This window comes from Amborella trichopoda, chromosome 2 (genome assembly GCF_054954075.1).
Source record: "Amborella trichopoda isolate Santa Cruz 75 chromosome 2, AtrichopodaSantaCruz75HAP2 v2.0, whole genome shotgun sequence".
Classification (NCBI taxonomy): Eukaryota; Viridiplantae; Streptophyta; class Magnoliopsida; order Amborellales; family Amborellaceae; genus Amborella; species Amborella trichopoda.
Genome location: NC_142337.1, coordinates 33259087 through 33281982, shown reverse-complemented (window position 1 = coordinate 33281982; position 22896 = coordinate 33259087).

Sequence of the window (22896 nt, the reverse complement as noted above, 5' to 3'; positions counted from 1 at the left end):
TCCAGCAATTAAGTTTAATTTTGATCAATCCACCCATATTTGGGCACAATTCTATATATACCACGTACCATCATTGTACGTAAAGGCTTGAAACCCTTAACCAAAGAGAATTTTTACTCAATAGAATTCCCTTTCCTTCCCATTGTTGGGTCACTTTGGAGAGAGAGTAAGGAGAGAGGAACTTTTGGACCAGTAGCTCTAGGCTCAAGGTAAATCTTCTCTCTCTTCTTTTCTTTCTTCTTCTTCTTCTTCTTCGTCTGAGCCTCCCTTGGAGGCCATGCATGACAGTGACAGTGTCCTGCATGCCTCTTCCTTCTTCTTTTTTTCCCCTCCTGTGGTTTCACAGGTCACACATGGCAATGGCAGTGCCATGTGCGAGCTTCTTTTCCCCTTCTATTCATCCATCTCCATCTCTCAGTAAGGCATGCAGACGGAACTGCTCATCACCGTCCGTAGATATGTCCTCGACGTCTCAGTGAGCACAAACGGCGAAACTTATTGCCGTCCGTAGGGGTCTCCCCCTGTTGCGTGCCTATTGTAGACGGCGATGCCTATCGCTGCCCGTGAGAGGTCACGGCAACACCTATCGCTATCTGTGAGCTTCATTCTCGCGCTCGGTGCCTTTCGTAGTCCGCAAACTTCCTTCGTGCACTTGATGCCTATCGCCGTCCGCAAGCCTTCTTCGTGCGCTCAGTGCCTATCGCTGTTCGCAAGCCTTCTTCATGAGTTCGGTGCTTATCGCCATCTGTGAGCTTTCTTCATGTGCTCGGTGCGTATCGCCGTGCATAGGCTCTTCTTTCATCTCACGCTTATCGTCATGTGCCTTAGCAAGAACTTTCACCGCGTGCCCCATGAATGCAAATCGTTGTGCGCTTCATAAGAGGCTATCACTGCCCACTCAGGGGAGTGCTGCCTTCTCATGTTGCCCCAACGGCGATGCCTAGTGCCACCTGTAGTTCATTGTTCACCCTTTAGTCATGAGCAGTAGTGTCTAGCGCCATCCAATGGTGGCAACATTGCTACTCCACGATTATGGGTGGTGACGCTTAGCGCCGTCGGGACCCCATCTCTTCTCGTCTCATACATTCTCTTCATTCTCTTCTCACTTGACCGAGGGTAGATTCAGTTTAGTGTGGCTATAGCAGTCAGGCTGTCAACTAATATTATCGTCGTGTTGGTCCCAAGTGCCACGCCCTTCTTGCTGCTATACCAGATTAAGACAGTCATGTAGACTTTGGTTTCGAATAGTATTGTCGTCGCACCTGTCAAACGTACTGTGCCCGTCTTGCTACCACTCCGAGTCGGTCATCGCACTGGTCCAGCTATCATGTTAGCCTCATCCCCTTGTCGAGCACCCTCTTCTTTTCTCCTCATTCAAACCTCCCACTTCATCACCCTAACTTCTCACATTCTTAGTCATACAAATGTGTGTTTCCCTGAGACAAGGGTGGGTCGTTCGGCCCACTTGTCTTGCAATTTAACCATAGTAGTATTTTGCAGAAACAAGGAGATTGCAGGTCAAGGGAGGTGATTCCGAACCAGCTGAAGTAGCTTGGCCGTTTTTCGTCGTGATCTATGAGTGCGCTTGCACGAGTTAGCCTGAGTAAGTGATGGATCGAGGTGAGGTTGGTCCCCACCTCATATTTAAAATTCCTCTCTTACTAGTTGGATACTTGCCCTTGTTCTTGAACAAGGTTCCCAAGAGAGAGATCTCATGTCCCGGGTCTTCCGAACCCGAGACACATGTGACCCGATCACCTAGATCTGGGGAGGCAAGCTCGAGGCACCTAACTAGCTTGGTGACTCCACTAGGGACTTATTACCCCTTCGTCGGTTCGCTCTTGTTTGATTAGTATTCCCTTTTACTTTCTGCACTACTTTCTATGGCATCTGGGTGATTCAACCCGTTCATCCAAGTCGAGGATTTTCTCATCCTCGCTTTTGTGACCATACTAGGGAAGCAAGCTGCTCAAGCCTTCTTCTGTACACTCTTTCTGAGTCGAGACTCATAGTTCGGCTTCTAGGTTCTTTCTTGGGTTGGTGAGAGTAGGGGCTTAAAGGTCCCTGACTCCCCGCTTCATCACCCTGGTGGACCCTCCACCAAGGCCCTTACATTTGTAGCACATCTGATACCGTACACAACATGCACCCTGCTACTGGCAAGTCCCTTGCCAGTCATACTGCTGGGGTAAGCCGGAAGGCTGCCCTACCCACTCTCATGAAAGGAAAGAAAGTTGCCATCACTTCTGAGGGAAGTCGCAAGGCTACCCCCCCAAACTCCTTCGCTACCCCCCCCAACTCCTTCACTACCGCGAACCTCTACACCTGGAGGCTCGACACATAGAGGAGGAGATCCTAGGGTCTTGTCCCCTCACACACACCTGAAGGCTCATGGTCCATCCACTCAAGCCACATCTCGAGGCAAATTTCACGCTGCCTAAAACTCACGTTCAAGGCTAGGCCTTCTTGGGCCAAACCCTGGTTGCGCCATGCATCCCACAGCTCGGGACAGCACCAGCTCTATGCCAACTCGAGCACATGAGGGTCAACCACTTCTTCCTCCCTCTCACCACACAACTTTACCCTTTAAGAGATAGGTTCCTACACGGTCCCTCATAGACACAAGCTTGCAGGTCTCGACCTCCTAATGTCCAACCAATTGAGTAAGCCTGGGTTGACCCCTAAGTAACCCAAATGGCTAACCCTAAAGGTTCACATGGACCAGCTTTGCACGTTCCTCCCTGAGCCTGACTCAGGTGGAGTCATGAACCAGCTCCTTCTTCTGTCACTCTTCCTACACCAGGTAAGCACCTCTAGACCTGGTACTCAAAGGGTTTTCCTAAGAGTACCATCTTGAGTCAGCCGCCTCAAGTCAGACATGCACCCAGGCCTCACAAGGGAATTCGGGGCAACGGTAAGATGTCAGACAGAAGCCTGCAGCGTCCAAGGCAGCGACCAAGGTTGCCCTCTGTCCTTGGACCCCATACTTTGCTCCAGCTAATCGACACGACCCTGACTTGCTCAAGAAATACGGGGCAGTCCAAGCCTCAGGGTCGGTTTTGGGTTAGGTCCATAGCTGCCTCAAGATCAAGCAAAAGAAAGGTCTACAGATTTTGACCAAAGAAGTCCCCAAGGCAGTTGAGGTTACCACCTTTGGTGACCTCTTGCCTCGTAATCCCTTCTTCCCTCTGCGGATCCCAGAGACCGAGCAAGTCCAAGAGTATTGCTCGGTGAACACTGCCAAGAAGCCACGATCCCAAGACTGTCAAGAACCTGGTCCTCACACGATCGACATACAAGGCTCGAGTCCAGACGAGGGTTGCTGAGCCCCTACAGATCGACTTGCCATGCACGACTCGCTAACCCTAGCCATCTACTACCCCACCTAGCTCTAATCATCCAGAAGATATGGTCAGTGTCATGGTGATCAATGAGCCAGACGGCTCCCAAGAAGAGCGAGTGAACAGGTTCGAGGTAATGATGTAGTCCATCCTTGAAAATATGGAACGCCTATATGCCTCAAAGTCCCCTTCTTCTCATCATGAGACCGCTTCTCCGTCTAGTGAAGACACAACTCCCAAGCAAACTCCCCCACCGGTCTCCCAGGACAGCTCTGCTTCCCGCAGGGTTTCTCAAATCGATATAGATGCCATGGTGACCCACAGTCTCAAGAATAAGGTCCCGGGCATGCAAGAGGTGTCGCTTTACTAAAATTCATACCCCTCATACATCAACCAAGTTTCGATTCTCTAAGACTATCAGAAAGGGAAGCTCCCCTTGTTCAACAGTACTACGTCTCCACACCAACATACTGCTCACTTCTAAGCAGCTTGTTGAGAGACGTCAACTGATGGGCGACACCTCCTCCGTCAGTTTGTCGAGACTCTCCAAGGGCCAGCCTTCCAGTGGTATGCTCGGCTGCCTCCAAACTCAATTCACATCTGACAGGAAATGGAGCTATTATTTTACCAACGCTTCTACAAAGTCCAAAGGAATGTGGAAACCATCGAGCTCCTCACTTTGACTCAAGACCTTGGTGAGCCAATTGACAAGTTCATATCCAAATGGAGAGAGCTGGTGACGTTTCATGCCACTCCCATGATTGAAAGAGAACCTATTCAAACCTACATATGAAATATGCTTCCCAAGATTGGTCTACATGTCAAGGCCTCCAATCCACCCTCCATGTCAGAGCTCATCTCTAAAGCAGTTCGTATTGAGGATCTGTCCAAACACCATGGCGAATCTTGCCAGCAACCCTACGGCTCGAATTCTCGCTCCAACAGTCAAGGAAAACAACAAAATGCAGTGATCAGTGCAGTCGTCTCCATGACTGACACTAACAAAGCTGCTTTTCAAACCCTGAACCTCTTCAAGGCACAGAAGCCTCAGACTGGGGGCAAGCAACAGTCCTACAATAAGGTCCCGCCACTTAAAAACATAAATTGAAGTGACTTCTGGATCCAACATCAAAATAAGGTGCACCCCTTTGACAAGGAGTGGGTCCCTGCACTGCTTCGACTACTACTGGAGCAAAACATGATCCAGTTGCCAAAGGTCAGCACTCCAAAACATTCTAGACAGGAAACAAATGAGAGGTACTATGCCTATCATAGGAAAGTAGGCCACCCTACTCAGAAGTGCTATAAGCTCAACGACACTATCGAAGACCTTATTAACAAGTGTCAGATAAAGCTCGAAAATATAAAGAAAGCTTTCGGGGCAACTGAGGCTTCTCACATAGTGACAATACAAGAAGATGATGGGGCACCCGCCATCCTTCGTGCAATACTTTCCATAATGCTCGAAGAGGGACTCATCACGCAAAACCCAACAAGGCCGCTCAAGTTCCTACCTCCATGGACTGAGAACCTCTTGTGATGACCCAGATTTTTCTAGGCCAATTAGAGAGCATGACGGGATAAGGAGGAAGGAGAAGAAGAATGGAGAGTACATGACAATGTGCGCGTGGCAATAGGAGAGAGAAGCAGCGCTGGCTATGTAGAGAAGCAGTGTCGGCTGTGTAGAGAAGCAGTGTCGGCTGTGTAGAGAAGCAGTGTCGGCTATGTAAAAACCAGTGCCGGCTGTGTGGAGAAGTAGCGCCGACTGTGTAGAGAAGCAGCGCCGGCTGCATAGAGAAGCAGCGCTGGCTGTGTAGAGACTAGTGATGGCTGGGTCTCTGACATGCATGAATTATGTATGCCACTTGTTATATGCATGCTGATTTGAGAGCCACTTGTCTATATTTTTTAGCCTCTTGGTGACACTTGGCCTGCCACCTTAAACCCAAGTATACTTAAGCATCTTTTCTCACCCACGCCATTCATTCTTACTTCATCTCTCTCTCTAAGACACGAGGTTTGAAGAAGTGATTGTTAGAGGGCAGCCATTGTTCGGTGAGTGAGAGCTGTGAAAGGGGGATTGGAGAAGGCACCATTGTCGTTCATGTAAGTGGATCCATCACCATTACATTGTAGTCATAAGGATGCATGGGAATTTATGCATGTGAAATGAGTGATGTGGAAAATCCTTACGCCGTGTTCACAAAAAATTGGGGCTTTTGTTCCATGATAATGGTGAATGTTGAGAACGAACGTATGATTCTAAGATTATGTAAGAAATGCATGTTATGTGTGTGTAAATTATAAGAGAATGGTTGTTATCATGTTCCTCACCATGAAATGAAGGTCGTGGAACGTGTTCTTGAGACATGTTATATGCCACCTTGAAATTCCAGAATTTTGCAGCCAAATGAGGTCCGATTTACCTCAAATCACCGCCATTAGAAAGATGTATGAGTCTAGTAAAGTGTTTGTTTGTTCACACTATTAAAATTCTTTACAAAAGATGATGTTATGTATCAAAATGAGAAGGTATGACACTGTTGACTGCTTCTTAGATTTTTCATTAATACCACTATGGTCGCTAATTTTAACAAACCAAATGAAGTTAATTTTCGGTCAAACCATAGCCATTTGAAATATTTTTGAATGGGCTAAAATTTTCATATAGAAACTATTTTTAAATTCTTCCTATATTGAATGCTATACTTTGTTTTGTGATGGAATATCACTGTGGGAAGTTTTGATAAAATCTAGAACTATCACCTTGTTTGGCACGATTGTTTGAACCACCAAATGGAATCCAAATGCTTTCAAGTTTGCTTTTTTAGAAATATATACATCTTGGCTTAAATTTTTGTTCTGAAACGATCACAAGTTGCTTCACGGTTTGAGAGTTATAATGATATGAAGCAGGGTATGCCGCCGTCCCCTGTGCACCGTAGGCTAGTAAATCCTCTCCTCTTTGAACCTTTAAGAGGTCAAACGGGGTCTAATTGTCTTCAAACCAATCCCATTTGAAGGATAGGTTTGTTTGGTACAAATTGGATTTGGAATCACCGTCAAACCCTAAATGACCTAAAAGTTACGACCTTAATGGTGAGCGCATGTCTTTGCCCTTGATGGCAAGAAATTGAGCGGTAAGGGTTAAATGGAATAATGTCATTATTACTATGGTACTGTCAATATGATATTGCTTAGATATGATATGCCACTATCAAAATATGATATGTGAATGGATACCAATTGTGTGAATGATGGTATCATGCTGCTTATGTGAAATGTGAATGGATATCTACTGTGTGAATATTAGTATCATGCTGGTTATGTGATATGTGAATTGATACCTACTATCTAAATGAGGGTATCATGCTGCTTATGTGATATGTGAATGGATACCTACTGTGTGAATGATGGTATCATGTTGTTTATGTGATATGTGAATGGATACCTACTGTGTGAATGATGGTATCATGCTGCTTATGTGATATGTGAATGGATACCTACTGTGTGAATGATGGTTTAATGTTGCTTATGTGATATGTGAATGGATACTTACTGTGTGAATGATTGTATCATGTTGCTTATGTGATATGTGAATGGATACCTACTGTGTGAATGATGGTATCATGTTGCTTATGTGATATGGGAATGGGTACCAACTGTGTGAATGATGGCGCTGATAGTTGCTTGATGGGAAGGGAACGTACTATGTGAATGATGGTACCGGCAGCTGCAATATTTCCTCAGCTCCCGATGATAGGGCAGGAGTCAGGATGTGAATATTTGAGAGGGTCGTGCCCTCCAAATCAATATGGGCACTACGCATTGGGTCACCCAATGGTAGTGTAACGCTCTCTCATCAGAAGGGCAAAGGAGAGGGTCGAGTCTAGCAAGGCCACTACCTATCGAAAACCCCAAAGCATACTGGAGATGTGTGTGTGTGTGTGTGTGTGTGTTAGTGCATTACGAAGTGGGGCACCCACTTGTCATTGTGCTCCCTCCTTAATTAGAATAGTGGAAAGCATATTAGAGGGCTTCACCTGGTATTTTGTCAATGTATATATTTGTACACTGCATAGTGCTATCGCTATTATATTAGTTGGAATGCAATGGTGTAGATCTGCTTACTGAGCTGTTAACTCATTCCATAGTATTTAAATAACTGTAGAGTAAAGGGTGTTGGCATCTATGCTAAAGGTGGGCGGCCGTTTGGAGGTCGAAGCTCGAAGTCGAGAAGTCTGAAAAGCCATCCTCCGAAGACTTTCAAAGTATGTTTTAGTGGTCTCAACAATTTGATGTATATTTTATTTTGTGTATTTTGGGTCAGTAGTGCCAGGAAGGAATTGTAAAGACTTTTGATATTGAATGAGTAAGAGGGCTGCACTTTTGGTTTGACATTTGTCTGTTGAATGGATTTATTCTAGTTGCTTTCATGGTTTGCTCTTGATTCCGTGTTTTCGTGTGTTGAACCACTCCCACCTTAATGACATTAGGGGACCTCCGGTCGCGATCCCGTGCCCTATCGCCCTCCAGCAAGGGTTAGGGGGCGGGGTCGTGACACCTCTGGTGCTTGTATCACCTAATACGAGGCCATGACATGAATGAATGCACTGGCTATCTAGGAAAAGAAGATGCAGCAATGCCAAGAAGCTCATGGTAACCCAGAAGGACGCCCTCAAGTCCCACTTCCACTAGTGCAAGAAGAACTCCTGACGCAAGCCTCGAGAAGAATTAAGCTAGACCTTCTCTAGGCCCTCTTTGAGGCAATGATTCAATAGGGACTCGTCACTCCCCAGCTTGCCAGGCAACCTAATGGCCTTGCCCAGGGTACGGGAAACCTCTAGTGCCCATATCACCAAGTATGAGGCCACAAGATGAAAGAATGCTCTGGGTTTGAAGCTATGGCCACCGAAAAGGTGCAAGAAGGCCACATCATTTGTGTCATTCTCCTCAAGCGCTTCCAAGCCATAAATCCCGTCCAAGAGGAAATCCCACTACAGGTCCCCTATGAGCCTACACTGGGTCCTTCAGAGCCCTCGACTTCTCAACCCTGAGAACTCTACCATGGGAAAAGTATGCTCAAATCCCTAAAGCGTGAGAGAGTCCACCAAGCTAGGACTACTCATCTGCCCGATAGGGTGAACGAAACCCCTCCTCAAGGATCCAAAAGGAGACAATCACCCAGGTCAGCTCGCTGAAGGAACCACATCCCTCAGCCACCAGTTGAGGAAGAATTCCTCAAGCCCCTTCCTCCATTGCCAACCTTACAAGACTTCATCCCAAGTGCAACTCGCCTTATCCTGTCGTCCAATCAGACGGACATCCCTGAGTCATCAACAGCTCGGGAGTCTTCCAATATGGGTGACGACACTAAAAGCACCCAACAACGGTCAAAGCCGGGGCAAGGCCTAAAATACCCCTTGCGCACATCCAATTCTGACGACGACATAAAAAGCATCCCAAAACATTCTAACTCTTCCTCTACACCCTCCCCTTCTATTTCTTTCATAGGTATATCTCAGTAGCGCCCAGACTTCGACGCTCTAAATAGAGAGCTAGAAGGCACCAGCCTTAGCAAGTCGTAGCAGAAGCGCCTAAGAAAGATGCTAGCTCAGGTGGCTGGATTCTTGGCAGTCGCCGATGGCCTGTCAACCCAAGTCAAGACCGAACGATCTAAAAGCTCCTATTCCCACGAGGCTTGTCACATGATTGAAGTTCATGAAGCGTCACCCAGTTCGGGGCAAGTATCGAGTTACCCCAGTCACGAGGTCATGGACTCCTCACTCCAAGTCGACCCTTTCATCGTTTGGTCTGGCCAAGAACCAAAAATCCTCTCTCACACTAAGCCCCTCTAGAAGCAGAAATGTCAGGATCGTGTGGCTCTACACTTGAGATTGATGAGAACCATCCTAAATCCCGAGATGAAGAATTGGAAGAGGCTCCGGAAGAGTGGGAAGAAGGTGGTCAGGCCACAGCTGATGAGCTTGAAGAGATAAACGTAAGGGATGAGGCCAACCTAAAGCCAACTTTCATCTCCACAAAAATGTCCCCAGAAGAGAAAGAAATTTATATTTCTCTCCTTCACGCAAACTGGGACGTCTTCGCTTGGCATTCTCATGAGATGCCTGGTCTAGACCCTCAAGTCGTTGTCCATCGCCTAGGTATTGATCCAACCGTCAAACCCATAAAGTAGAAATCAAGAAAGTTTAGACCTGACCTCGAGATGCAGATCGATGCTGAGGTGAACTAGCTCAGGCAAGATGGTTGGTAAATGTTGTCCCTGTCAAGAAGAAGAATGGCCAAATCAGAGTCTGTATTGACTTCCATGACTTGAGCACCGCTTTCCCCAAAGATGACTTCCCCTTGCCATTCACTAAGATACTTGTTGATTCTACGACTCATTGCCAAATCTTCGCCTTCATGGATGGATATTCTGGTTATAATTAAATCAGGATGGCACCAAAAGATGTGGAGGCCATTGCGTTCTTAACCCCAGAAGGTGTCGTTTGCTACAATGTGATGCCTTTTGGGTTGAAGAATGCTGGTGCCATGTACCAACGAGCCATGACGACCATCTTCAAGAATATGATTCACAAGGAGGTCGAGTACTATGTCAATGATTTGGTGGTGAAATCTGAAACAAAAGACGCTCACATCCAAGAACTTAAAAAGGTTTTTGAATAGCTGCGACATCACCCGCTCAAGATGAACCCCTTGAAATCAAGGCAATTTAAGACATGCCACGGCCTCCGATCTTACATGAACTGTGGTCTCTCCAAGGACAGTTGGCCTACATTCGTAGGCTCATCTCAAACCTTTCAAGACGATGCAGGCCCTTTTCACACCTCCTAAAGAAGGACACTCCCTTCATATAGGATGAGGCGTGCCAAGATGCACTCGATGACATCAAGTAGTATTTGTTGAATCCCCCAGTGCTCTCTACGTCTGTGCTAAGAAGGCCTCTCATCCTATACGTGACGGCCCTTGATGAGTCACTCAAGGAACTCCTAGCATAGAACAATGATGGGGGGAAAGAAATAACTCTCTATTATCTCAGTCGCAGGATGCAAGGAGCCAAGAAGAATTACCCTCCCATTAAAAAGATGTGCCTAGCTTTGATCTTTGCAGTACAGAAACTCTGCCATTACTTGCTCGGTCACGAGGTCAAACTAATCTCGAGGTTGATCCAATTAAGTTCCTTATGACCCAGCCATGCCTGTCAGGGTGCTTGGCTAAGTGGACATTACTACTGATAGAGTTCGACATCACGTATGCACCACAAAAGGCTGTTAAAGGTCAAGCCTTAGTTGACTTCATCGCATCTCACCCAATCCCTTCGAAATCTCCCCTGTCAAGCGATCTCCCAGATGAAGAAGTTTTCTACACTGTGCTAACTAAGCCATGGGAGATGTATTTCGACGGAATATTCTAGTCAGATAGAGGGTGTGCTGGAGTTGTGTTCCTGACTCGTGACGGCAAAATGATTCCTCTATCCTTCTCACTGGTAGAGGAATTTTCTCATAATAAAGTTGAATATCAAGCCCTCATAATCGGATTGGAGATCATCCAGGAGCTAGACCTGGAGTAGCTAAACATCTTTGGTGACTCTGAGCTAGTCATATGGAAGTTTAAAGTGATTTATGACGTGAGGAAGGATACTCTCAAGCCTTATCACGATAAGGCCAAATCTTATATGGCCCTCTTCAATGATTTCTCTCTAAGTCATATCCCTAAGAGGCTGAACTCGCAGGCCGATGTGCTCTCTAAGCTCGAGGCTACCTTTCAATTGTCTTCATCGGGGCCCACACTTGTCTGGGTAACAAAATGGACACATGTCGACTTTAGAACCAAAGTTGATGCAGATGAGGAGAGAGATGTTCATCAGGGCCCACACCTGTCTGGATAACCCCAATGCCCTCCTTTTCCGTTCGGAGCACTCCTCGCTGTCAAAGATGTCATTAAGGCAGAGAAAGAAATGCCCCAAGAAAGAATCCAAAGCAGACAAGCAATAGGCTGAATTCTTCTACCCGATGTGTACAAAGGTAGAACAAGTAGAAGACTGGAAGGAGCCTATCGTGAATTTAATAAAGTATGGAAGGCTGCCTAATGATCTGGCAGAACGCAACAGTATACGATGGATGTCTACCAAGTACACCCTTCTCGATGAGGATGTTCTTTTCTTCGATCATTTGATGGGATCCTCCTCAGATGCGTTGATACACAAGAAGCATGCAAAGTACTCAAAGAAGTGTAATCAGGTATCTGGGGGCTACATCAGTCTATCCCTAAGCTCTACGAACGCATACATAGACTCAGCTATTAATGACCTTCAATGGTGGCCGATGCTCAAAACTATGCTAAAAGATATCAGGTGTGCCAAATTCATTCAAGCCTCATTCATCAGCCCCCGGAGCCTCTCCATCCTACAACAACATCATGGCCCTTTTTGTAGTGGGGTATGGATATTGTAGGACCCATCAACCCTCCTTCTGCCTTCATTCTAACAGTGACAGATTACTTTTCCAAGTGGCCTGAAGCAATCCCTCTCAAGCAGGTTCTAAGGACCACTGTGGCCTACTTCGTGTGCCACCACCTCATATACCGGTTCAGGGTCTTAGACTGAATAATCTCTGATAATTCCCCTCAGTTCAGAAGCCATCATGTTGATCGCCTGGCCAACCAATTCGATTTCGAGTGGAAATAATCGACTATGTACTACCCTCGAGCCAACAGTTTAGCTGAGGCGTACAACAAAACCCTGTGATGGGTGCTCCGGAGAATAGTTTCAATTCAAAGAAGAATTGGCATGAGAAGCTGCCTAAAGCTCTGTGGGCCTATCGCACCACCACTCGCAATACTACAAACTCTACCCCTTATTCCTTGGTCTATGAAGGTCAGACAGTTTTACACCTTGAAGTTCAGATACCTTCAATCCGTGTCGCTATACATCAGGGACTAACCGAAGATGAGAAGGTCAAGCTCCGTTATCAGGAATTGGATGCTCTTGACGAAAAGAAACTAGAGGCCAAGCAGAACCTCGAGCTCAATCAGGGGAGAATAAAGAGTGCCATTGACAAATCTGTCAAGGTTCTCTCATTCGCCCGTGGAGATCTAGTCTTAGTAGTCAAGACTCTGATTGTCATGCATGGGCGCCGTAAGGGAAAGTTCGAACCCAAGTGGGAAGGCCCATTCATATTTAAAAAGGTCACACCAAATAGGGTCTATACACTAGCAAACTTGGATGGAGGAGAGGCAATGCCCTTATCAATGGGCGATACTTAATGAAGTATTATCCCTGATATATCCCTAAAATGCGGTGCGTGCAATAAATAGAAAGAAATGAGGATGAGGAACAGCAAGCCGACTCAAAGGAAATCCATTTCTTTTATTGCATTAGAAAAGGTGAAAACTACAATCGAGAGCCCATTATTAGGGAGGTTACAAAGCCTTTGCATCTGAGGATAAGAGGAAGATTACAAGCCAAAACCCACAGTACAAAGCTCTGGCATCTAAGGACAAGAGGATGGTTACAAGCCAAATAGAAATTCCCTCATCATGAAGAAGAAGTAAAACCACTTGGACGTCAGCTTCAATTCATTTGCCGAGTGTTCTCAGGCCAAAAGAAGAAGCCAACCATTTTCGAGTCAGCTTCAATCCATCTGACATATGAAGAAAACTTCTCGGATAAGGAGCTGGCCCATGATGGATTCCCTTCCTCCAAAACAACATGGACTTCATTGTTGTGCTGGAGGACTTGGCGTCTAACAAACCACAGTGACCAGGCCTTCTCATTTGCCATCACTTTAAGCCCCCACAAGGCATCGTCATCCATGATCATCGCTGTGCGCAACTGAAGGACGTGCATGATTATCCTCGCATGTGACTTAATGCTACATGTGACCACTACCATGCACAGCTCAATGCCGCGTGCTACCATCATCACAGGCAGGCCAACACCAGGTGCTACCATCATCACAGGCAAGCCAACGTCGTGCAAGGCTATTGCCATGAGCGGCATGCTCCCGAGCAAGGCTATCACCGTGCGCGACCTAGAGAAGTGTGAAGGCAGTGCAGCATGCGACTTAGAGCGGCACATGTCCTCGCGGTGCCCCAGTCCCACTGTTCCCAATTCTCGGTAGGCATTAAATCCCACGCATCTTCGATTTCCCTGACCATCGCTCCTTGGCAACGGTCCACCTTCTCACGACCATTTGCGTCCTCCGCAACCCCACGAGTTTAGTCAGACACTACTCTATCCACCGAGAATCCCCGTCTGACCCTATTCTTTCCCCTGCCCAACAGCCGGGAAAATAAAAAGCACCACCGGAATTCTAGTGCATGTCCTCGCAGTGCCCCGGTTCCCACTGTTCCCAATTCCCGGGAGGCATTAAGTCCCACGCCTCTTCGATCAGTCCTTGCCAACGGTCCACCTTCACAGAACCATTTGCCTCTCCCGCAACCCCTCGATTTTTGTCAAACACTCCTCTATCAACCAGGAATCCCCGTCTGACCCTGTTCTTTCCCTTGTCCGACAGCCGGAAAAGTAAAAAAAACCACTGGTTTCTCTTCTCCCTATTTTTACGCTTCTGTAATTCACCACAATTCACTGGAATTTCACAGTGGTTCCAATGAGCCCACTGCTGCTCCTCCTTCTTCTCTTTCGATAGCCAGAAGATCGTCAGATTCCTCTGCCTTCTCTACAACCTCCCCTTCAACCTCGAGACTATCAGAAAACAACCACAACCCTGGCAGAGCACCACTGAAAATCTCGCTAAGGCTCTGAAAAGCCCCGTTCCTTGCTCCAGAAGCCTTGGCACTCTCCGAAAATGTTTGCAATTACGTCGTCAGGACTTGTGACCCTCTAAAGCTCATCAAAAAGCTTCTAAAGGCCTGTCTGATGAAAACTTTGGTCAGGAAACTCTCCCCAGAAGTCTCCTGCCAGAAGCCCCATCTCTCTCTCTCTAAAATATTTTTCTTTAACTGTTTTACCCTTCGGTAAAATAGTGAAATGGGGTTTTCCCCCTTTTATTGTCAGCAATGCCACGAAACTGCCCTTCAAAAATTCAAAAAGACATTGCAGTCCTCATCTTCAAACGACAATAAGACGAGGCCTAGGTGGGTCAAGCCCGAGACATGAAAGGAGCTATCGACGCGAGCTTCGTCAAGGAACTATCACCACGCTCTTCATCAAGGAGTTATCGTCGTGCGTTTCATCAACGGCTATCACCGCACGCCTTCATCAAGGGCCATCACCACGCGCTTCGTCAAGGGTTATCACCATGCACTTATTCAAGGATTTAGTGTTGTGCAGCTCACCAAGTGGCTAATGCCGCATGCCCTTCGTTAAGGGCCTAACGTCGCGAGCGCCATCCAGAACTTAGCATCATACGCATGCTACGACACTCCCATCTGGACCTTCGTTCTGCATCCCCAAGAAGTTCATTCCCTGCAACCCAGTCTCACTCTTCATGAGTCAAGTCTCCAGTTACGATTTGGTTCCCAAGCGAGTCACTTTCCCTTACCATAGCAACGGTTTAGTTTCACGACTTTAAACTGCATGGTCCTAGCCTTATGACATTAAACTATATAGCCATGGTCCAAGCTACAAGACCTTAAAACTGCAATCCACGTCCTTGTAGTAAAACGATAAACAGCGTGACAAATAGTCCACACGAATGACTTTTAACTGTGAAATGGATGCACCCCTTTGCATGGTGTATTCCATCAATGTCCCTGATGGGGTTAAGTGTATGCAAAAGAAAAAGGGAGTCATGCTTACCCCTTCAATCCCCAGTGGGTCTGTTTCACACCAACACCCCAATAGGAGTCTCATCCTATTGCGACGCACTACCCCTAAGAGTTAGGGACATTCTTATCCTCTTAACCCTTACTGAAGTTGCATATGCACTCTGGCCTATCATTCTCAGCAGAGTTACATCATACCATTACTCATCATCCTCTGGGAGTCACACTTACCCTCTTAATTCCCTGTGAAGTCTGCTTCCGCTTGCCACTCCGTGTAGGGCCACCTTCTTCATCGAAATCTCTCTGCTTGTGTATAGTCTTAATTATCTTTATCCTCAAAGAGTCAGATTGTTATCCACATACCTATCCCCCATGCAGCTTCATCTACATGGCAACTCACCCATGATCCATGTTGCATGACCTTAAACTGGACATTCATGATCCATGCTGCATGACCTTAAACTACACAGCCATGGTCCATGTTGCATGACCTTAAACTGCAAAGTCGTGGTCCACGCTGCATGACTTTAAATTGCAGAGCCATGGTCCAAACTACATCACCTTAAACGGTAGCGGAGGTCTAGTTGTAAGACCTTAAACTGCCAAGTCCTAGTTGCTTGACTTTAAATTGCTTAGCCACGGTCCGAACTCTATGACCATAAACCATAGTCTACGTCCTAACTGTAATGCTTTAAACTGCATAACCATTGTCCAAGCTATACGACCTTAAACCATAATGCACGTCCAGGCCGCATGATGTTAAACATCTTTGCACAGGTCCCGGAGGCACGACCTTAAACTTTCCCCATATATGTGCACACCCCCTTGTACGTGCATTTTCATGCACGCTTTCTCTAACCGACCCATTCGTATGCACTCACCACATGCATTGCTTCCCCAGTGAACCCATTCACTTCATTCTTATTATTCATCAATCTCAAGTGAGTCTCACCCATGCTCACAAAATGGCAAGCTATCTCGCCACCTATACTTGTCGTCAGCCTAGTGGGTCACCACTTTTCAACCACCATTCATACATCATCCATCTTTCATAGGTAGGCTCATGCCATCTCTCAAAGTGAGTCAAAACCACTGCCATACTCACTCCATGACCTCCATAGACTGCCATTCATCACCACTACGGTCCACCTGTATGACCCTAAACTATAGTGCATGTCCTGGCCGCATCACATTTAAAGGACTCACACATGTCCCGAAGGCATGACCCTAAACATGCCTTCATAAAAAAATGGGCATGATGTACACCTGGACAAGGGAACGTCATGAGTAAAAATGACGGACGGGCATGGTTGCAAAACCATGAGGAAAAGAGTTTCATAAAACAAAAACCCAAGCACGGTGAAATCCCCAAAAGGGTACTGTGAGTAAAAATGGATGAAAAGGGTGGACATGGCCGCAAGGTCATGGGTAAAAGAGCCCAAAAACAAAGAAATTTGGTGAAAATCGTCTTTACAGTGCCACTTCCCTTGTTCAAGTGAAAACTCACAAAGGGAGCTTGGATCAACAAAATAGGTTGACGCAACACCACAACCTCAACCGACACACAATTGCCAAACAGTCATAATTTCAGCTGGCGAGGTCTACATAAAATCCTCCACTACCAGCATCCAATCCGATCACAACACAAAATGGCTTACCCGGGAGTGAGAGCCTCATAAGATCTCCCACACTTCACCTCTAAAAACAATAAAAGTCCTTGAGGGTAAGGACGACGACCGAAAGATCCCTCCAAATACTAAAGAAACTGAGAAAGTAGGGCCTCACCTGCCAGAGACTTCAGGGTTATTCCTCTCCATGAGATCGCCTCAGCAAACACCTTCGTTAGCTAACTGGCCCAGATCTTCAGGATAGGTCAGAAGCCCCCTATTGGACCCAACAAGATGAGGCCCACGAGGCTGCCTCGTCAAAATTCCCCCTAGCTGATAGGCCCAAATCATCAAGACAGGTCAAAATCTCCTGACTGGACCCTGATGGACGGGACCTACAGAGATACCCTGATCATCTAAAAGCCAACCTAGTGTAGCAGCAAAGAATGCCGACCAAAGGTTCATAGCACTCTGCCTCCAGATAGGCTCGATTCAAATTAATGAGGCCCCTATAAAAAATAGTCCCTCGAGGGTGAGAACTTCGATAGGATCCCTCAAAAGTATCTTCTCTACCTGTAGTCTCCATGGATGGACTGTATATTGCGTCTAGACATCTGAGCATCCTAGTTACAACATTGTGTGGATCTCCTCGACGTTCACATAGTCATGTGGCTAGCCATGGGAAATTTCCTAAATGATTGTACTTTTCACTTTTCTTGAAGCATAACATTTGGCGGGGCATGCTGTTGGAAGACATTTTTTATCATCATGGGTCCCTGGTAAATAAAGCCTAACAAACAGTTGAAATTCTAATCGTTTCATAATAGCCCCAAAACTGACCAAGATCTTCATAAGGACTCTCAAAAGTTTTTTGCCAAGTTTCATCACATTCTGACATGTTTAAGGCAATGTAAACTGAGAAACAAATTCTGCAGAATCAACCTCTAGCACCCTGAAATGGACCCTATAACTAAAGTTATATCTTCAATGTCTCAATTTGCTATGAGACCACCACCATTAGATCCGTCACAGTTGAAAACCCTCAGGGGTCAAATTTCAGCTTGAACGGACATCCCAGGAAGACGTTATAGGCAAAAGAGCAAAACAGGAGGAGCCGCAAGTTATTCCCGTGTGACAACCCTGCAACTCAACTCCATTAAAAGGGAAGTCAAAACCAGTGATTTTCGACGCACATATCTCACCCGTCTCAAGTTGGATCATGCTCAAAGTTTGTGAGCATGTTCGTCTCGTCAACACAAGCGTTTCGATATGTGACATGCCCCGTGACGATGCCCGAGTACGAAGAAAAGATAGAGAGAAGTTGCTGATCTGTGAAGAAAATGCAAGAAAATCAGCAGCGTCATGCCTCGCTTAAACGGCTAAATCACGCCACTTGAGAGCCCGATCAATGCGAAACCAGTTCTATCGCATGCATAAGGTCTAGGGCTATCTTTTGTCTGAACCGAGCTGCGTTTGTTACCCCGCAATCATGATGGCATGCTCGGTGTGATTCAGCCTCTAGTCATGAGCAGTAGTGTCTAGCGCCGTCCAAGGGCCGCAACATTACGCCTCCATGGTTATGGGTGGTGACGCTTAGTGTCGTCGGGACCCCATCTCTTCATCATCTCATGCATTTTCTCCATTCTATTCTCACTTGACCGAGGGTTGACTCAGTCTACTGTTGCCATAACAGTCTGACTGTTGAACAGTATTACCATCGTGCTGATCCTGAGTATCATGCCCGTCTTACTGCCACACCAGATTAGGACAGTCATGTCGACCTTAGTTTCGAGTAGTATTGCCGTCACGCTGGTCCAAAGTACTGTGCCTGTCTTGCTTCCACTCCGCGTCAGTCATCGCACTGGTCAAGCTATCATGCTAGCCTCGTCCCCTTGTCGAGCACCCTCTTCTTTTCTCCTCTCATTCAAAACTCCCACTTCATCACCCTAACTTCTCACATTCTTAGCCATACAAATGTGCGTTTCCCGAAGACAAGAGTGGGTCCTTTGGCCCACTTGTCTTGTAAATTAACTATAGTAGTGTTATGCAGAAAACAAGGAGATTGTCGATCAAGGGAGGCGATTTCGAACTAGCAGAAGCGTCTTGGGCGCTTTGCTTCGTGATAAAAAACGTCACCTGTGTGAGTCAGCGAGAGTAAGTCACGGACCTATATGAGGTTGGTCCCCACATCACATCCAAAATTCCACTCTCACTAGTTGGATACCTACCCTTGTTTTTGAATAAGGTTCCCGAGAGAGCAATCTCAGGTCCTAGGTCTTCCGAACCCAAGACACGTGTCACCAGATCACCTAGATCTGGGAGGCACAATCCAGACCAGTACAATGCATCCAAACTTCTGAGCATCCTTGTTGCAGCATTGTGTGAATCTCTTTAGCATTCATATGGTCCTATGGCTAGAAAGAAAAAATTAATAAAGCCAAAGGAAATTTTCGGAATGTTGTCCTACTCACTTCTCTTGAAGCACAACATTCGGTGGGGCAAGCTATTTGAAGACATTTTTTAGCACCTTGGTCCTTGATGCGGAATAAAGAGGAAGTCAGTCAATAAAACCTTAATACACAGTGAAATTCGCGACAGTCTCAAAGTTGCCCATAATGGGTCAAAATATTTCTAAGAACTTGAAAAGGCCACCTGCCAAGTTTTGTTTCAATCCGACATGTCTAAGGCAGGGCAGACAAAGAAACAATTTCGAAAACATTAGCCTCTAGCACCTTGAAACAGACCCCGTAAATAGAGTCGTTTTCTCGATGCGTCAAACAGTTATGGGACCACTACCATTGGCTTCGGAACGGTCGAAAACCCCTATGGGTCAAGTTTCATCTTAATCAAGAATTTCAAGACAAATTTATGAGTAAAAGACCACAAAGGGGTAGGTCGCATGCTATTCTTATGCAACCTCCCTACACCAATCTTCATTATAGAAGGATGACGTGCATAGTCCTAAGTAGCAACTTCAAAGGCTCATATCTCAATTGTCCTGAGTCAGATCGCTCTCAAATCTTGTGAGCATTTTCGTCTAATCAAGACAAGCGTTTTGATATGTGGCACGACCAGTGACAATACTCGAGTAGGGAGAAAAAGTAGAGAGAAGTTGATTATTCGTGAGGATAGTTGCGGAAAATTCAACAGCAGCACGCCTCGTTCAAGAGACTAAATCATGACGCTCGCGTACCCGATTGAATCGAAATCAATTGCATTATGTGCGAAAGGTTTGAGGCTACCTCTGGTCCGAATCCCACGTATGATGAACGGTTGAATTTCACACACGGAGGCGTCGAAGCTGCTGTAAATTCCAGCCGCCGGATTTCCTGATTCGAGAAAAAAACTCAAGACGACAAAATTTTCATCTAGGCACAAAATCGAGCTGCGTTTGTTGCCACACTATTGTAACGGCATGCTTAGTGTGATTCAACGAAAAAACCAAATAAAAACATCAAGGAATGAGCACACCATCGATTTGAAGGTTTCAAAATTTATCAAAATTTCGAGTTGCATGATCGTGACCCAAAAACATGATCCATGGCTTGAAGTTGGTATCAAATCAATCACCATGTCGAGCTTTACAAGAAAACAATCATCTTTCGATCAAATGGACGCCGGAGCAACCTCAAATCATCCATGGAAGATCACGCAAGTTTTAGGGTAGCAGCAGGGGCTGTTTTGAAATTTCACACTTTGTTAGGTAGGGGCAAAACAGTCCTTTTGCACCAAATTTTAGAATTTCTTTAATTCAATTAAATTGTAATTATCAACAATTTAGGTATTTTTTTGGAGGGCACCATGGTTGGGCCCAATTCTATATAAACATGCTAACTTAATTGTAAAAGACCCTTCGTTCATTCTTGTGATTGATCAATAAAGTTTTAATTCTTTCTTAAGTTCGTGGGTGAGTTTTGGAGAGAGAGAGAGAAGAGAGAAAAAAGGGATCGATACTTTTCGATAAGGTAACTTTCTCTCTCCTCCTATTTTCTCTATCATCTCTATCTCTCTTTCTCTCTCTTCTTTTCTCTCTCATCTCTATCTCTCTTCTTTTCTCATCTTCATCTCTCTTTCTCTCTCTTCTTTTCTCATCTTTATCTCTCTTTCTCTCTCCTCCTTTCTCTATTTCTTTATCTCTCTCTTTCTCTTCTTTCTTCTCTCTTTCCGTCTCTATCTCTCTCTTTCCCTCTCCTTCCCTCATCTCTATCACTCTCTCTCTTCATCCTCTGATTATCACTTTTCTCTTTCCCTACACTCTCTCTTTCTCCATTCACGCATGGTGGACCTATCGTCCGATGCGACGTCTTCTTGCTTTTGAGACATGAACAGTGAGTCGGGCCATAGCCTGAGTGCCGGGCCGAGCCTCTGTCAAAATCCCCTTTTCTCTTCTATCACATCCGGTGGAAGCATATCGACACCTGTGTTCTCTCTCTCTTTCCTCTCTTCTGTCACAATCAGCAAAAACCTATCGTCACCTGTGGTTTTTCTCTCTTTTCCTTCTATCACAGCCGGCGGAAGCATATCACCGCTTATGTTTTCTCTCTCTTTCTTCTCTTCTATCTGTGTTCTCTCTCTCCTTTTTCTTCTGTCATAGTCGGTAGAAGCCTATCACTGCCTATGTTCTCTCTTCCTTCTATTACAGACGGTGGAAGCCTATCGTTGTCTGTGCTTTCTCTCTCTTTTCCTTCTCTCACAGTCGGCGGAACCTATCACCACCTGTGTTCTTTTTCTCTCCTTTTTCTTCTGTCACAACCAATGGAAGCTTATCGCCGCCTGTATTCTCCCTCTGTTGTTCTTTCTCCCACAGACAGCGGAACCTCACCACCGTCTAAGTTTTTCTCTCCCCATCTCATTACCGTCTATGTCTTCCTTCCTTTTCCTACCCTCTCTTACTTCTGCCCTTTGCTTTTCCCTCTCTTCTTTCTCTTCCCCTTTCTTTTCCCTCTATCTCCTTTCATGCTCTTCTTCTTCTCTCTCTCTCTCTCCCTTTCCTACTATTCTTCTCTTCTTCTTCTTCTTTCACTGATTTCTCTCTCACCTCGCTCTTCCTTTTCTTTTCCTTTCTTATTTATCTTCTCCATCTTCTCTTCTCTCTCTTTCTATTCTCTTTTTCTTTCTTTTACTCTTTCATTTGATCAAAGAGGGGTTAAGACTACCACGCCATGGTAGTCCTATCATCTAACAGTAACACCGTTGTGCCGGTCAAAGTTACTGTACCCATTTTACTGTCACGACAGACTAGCCATTGTGTCAAGCTAGTCGGTATTGATATTGTCGTCAAGTAGTAATTTTGTTGAGCCGGTCTGAGTTACTGAGCCCATTTTACTACCACGCCGAGTCAATTACCTACTAGTTTAGTCACTATGTCGATCTCACCACCTAGTCAAATTCTTCTCATCCCAATCTTAATTATCTCATTCTTCTCTCCTTTTTGAATGTGCACGTCTGTGTACGTTCACCTAAAGGCAAGGTGGGGTCCCTTGACCCACTTGTCTTGTAACATTTGCCATGTGTGTGTGATTGCAGAAACATGAGGATACATGTCAAGGGAGGCGATTCTGAACCACCTCCACAACTGGGGGGCTTTCTTCATGATCTAAGAGGGCACCCATGCGAGCCGGCCGGAGTAAGTCCCGAACTCACTTTAAATTGCTCTCTCTTCAATTGGTACATCTGCCCTAGCAACTGAGCAAGGTTCTTGAGAGAGCGATCTCAAAGTCTCAGGTTCCCCCGAAACCCAAGATGCTTGATGCCCAGTCATCGAAATCCAGAGGGCTAGATCGAGGCACCTAACCAACTGGGGTCATCCTGGGCCGTGGAGGACGAAGGACTTGATCTCCAATTAGGTCTTTGCCCCGAGCCCTCCTATGGTCTCTAGAGGCATGATCGAGATGACGAGGCTGGTTCAAGACGGTACTCTTAGGGAAGGTCTTCGAGTACCAGGGCTGGAGGTGCTTGCCCAAAAGAGGAGGGGCATGCAGGAGAAGGGTTGACTCATAACAATGCCTGAGTCAGGAATGAGGGGCGGTTTGTGCCGGCAGTGCTTGTGCACCCCTTAAAGAAGGATCTCGGGTGACTTGGGGGTCAAACCAGACTCGAGCTAGTTGTCTGGTCTTAAGAGGCCGAGACCTGCGAGAAGGTGTCTATAAGAGAACAGGTTGAAGCCTGTAACCAAAGGAGGAGGGTTACAGGACAAAAGA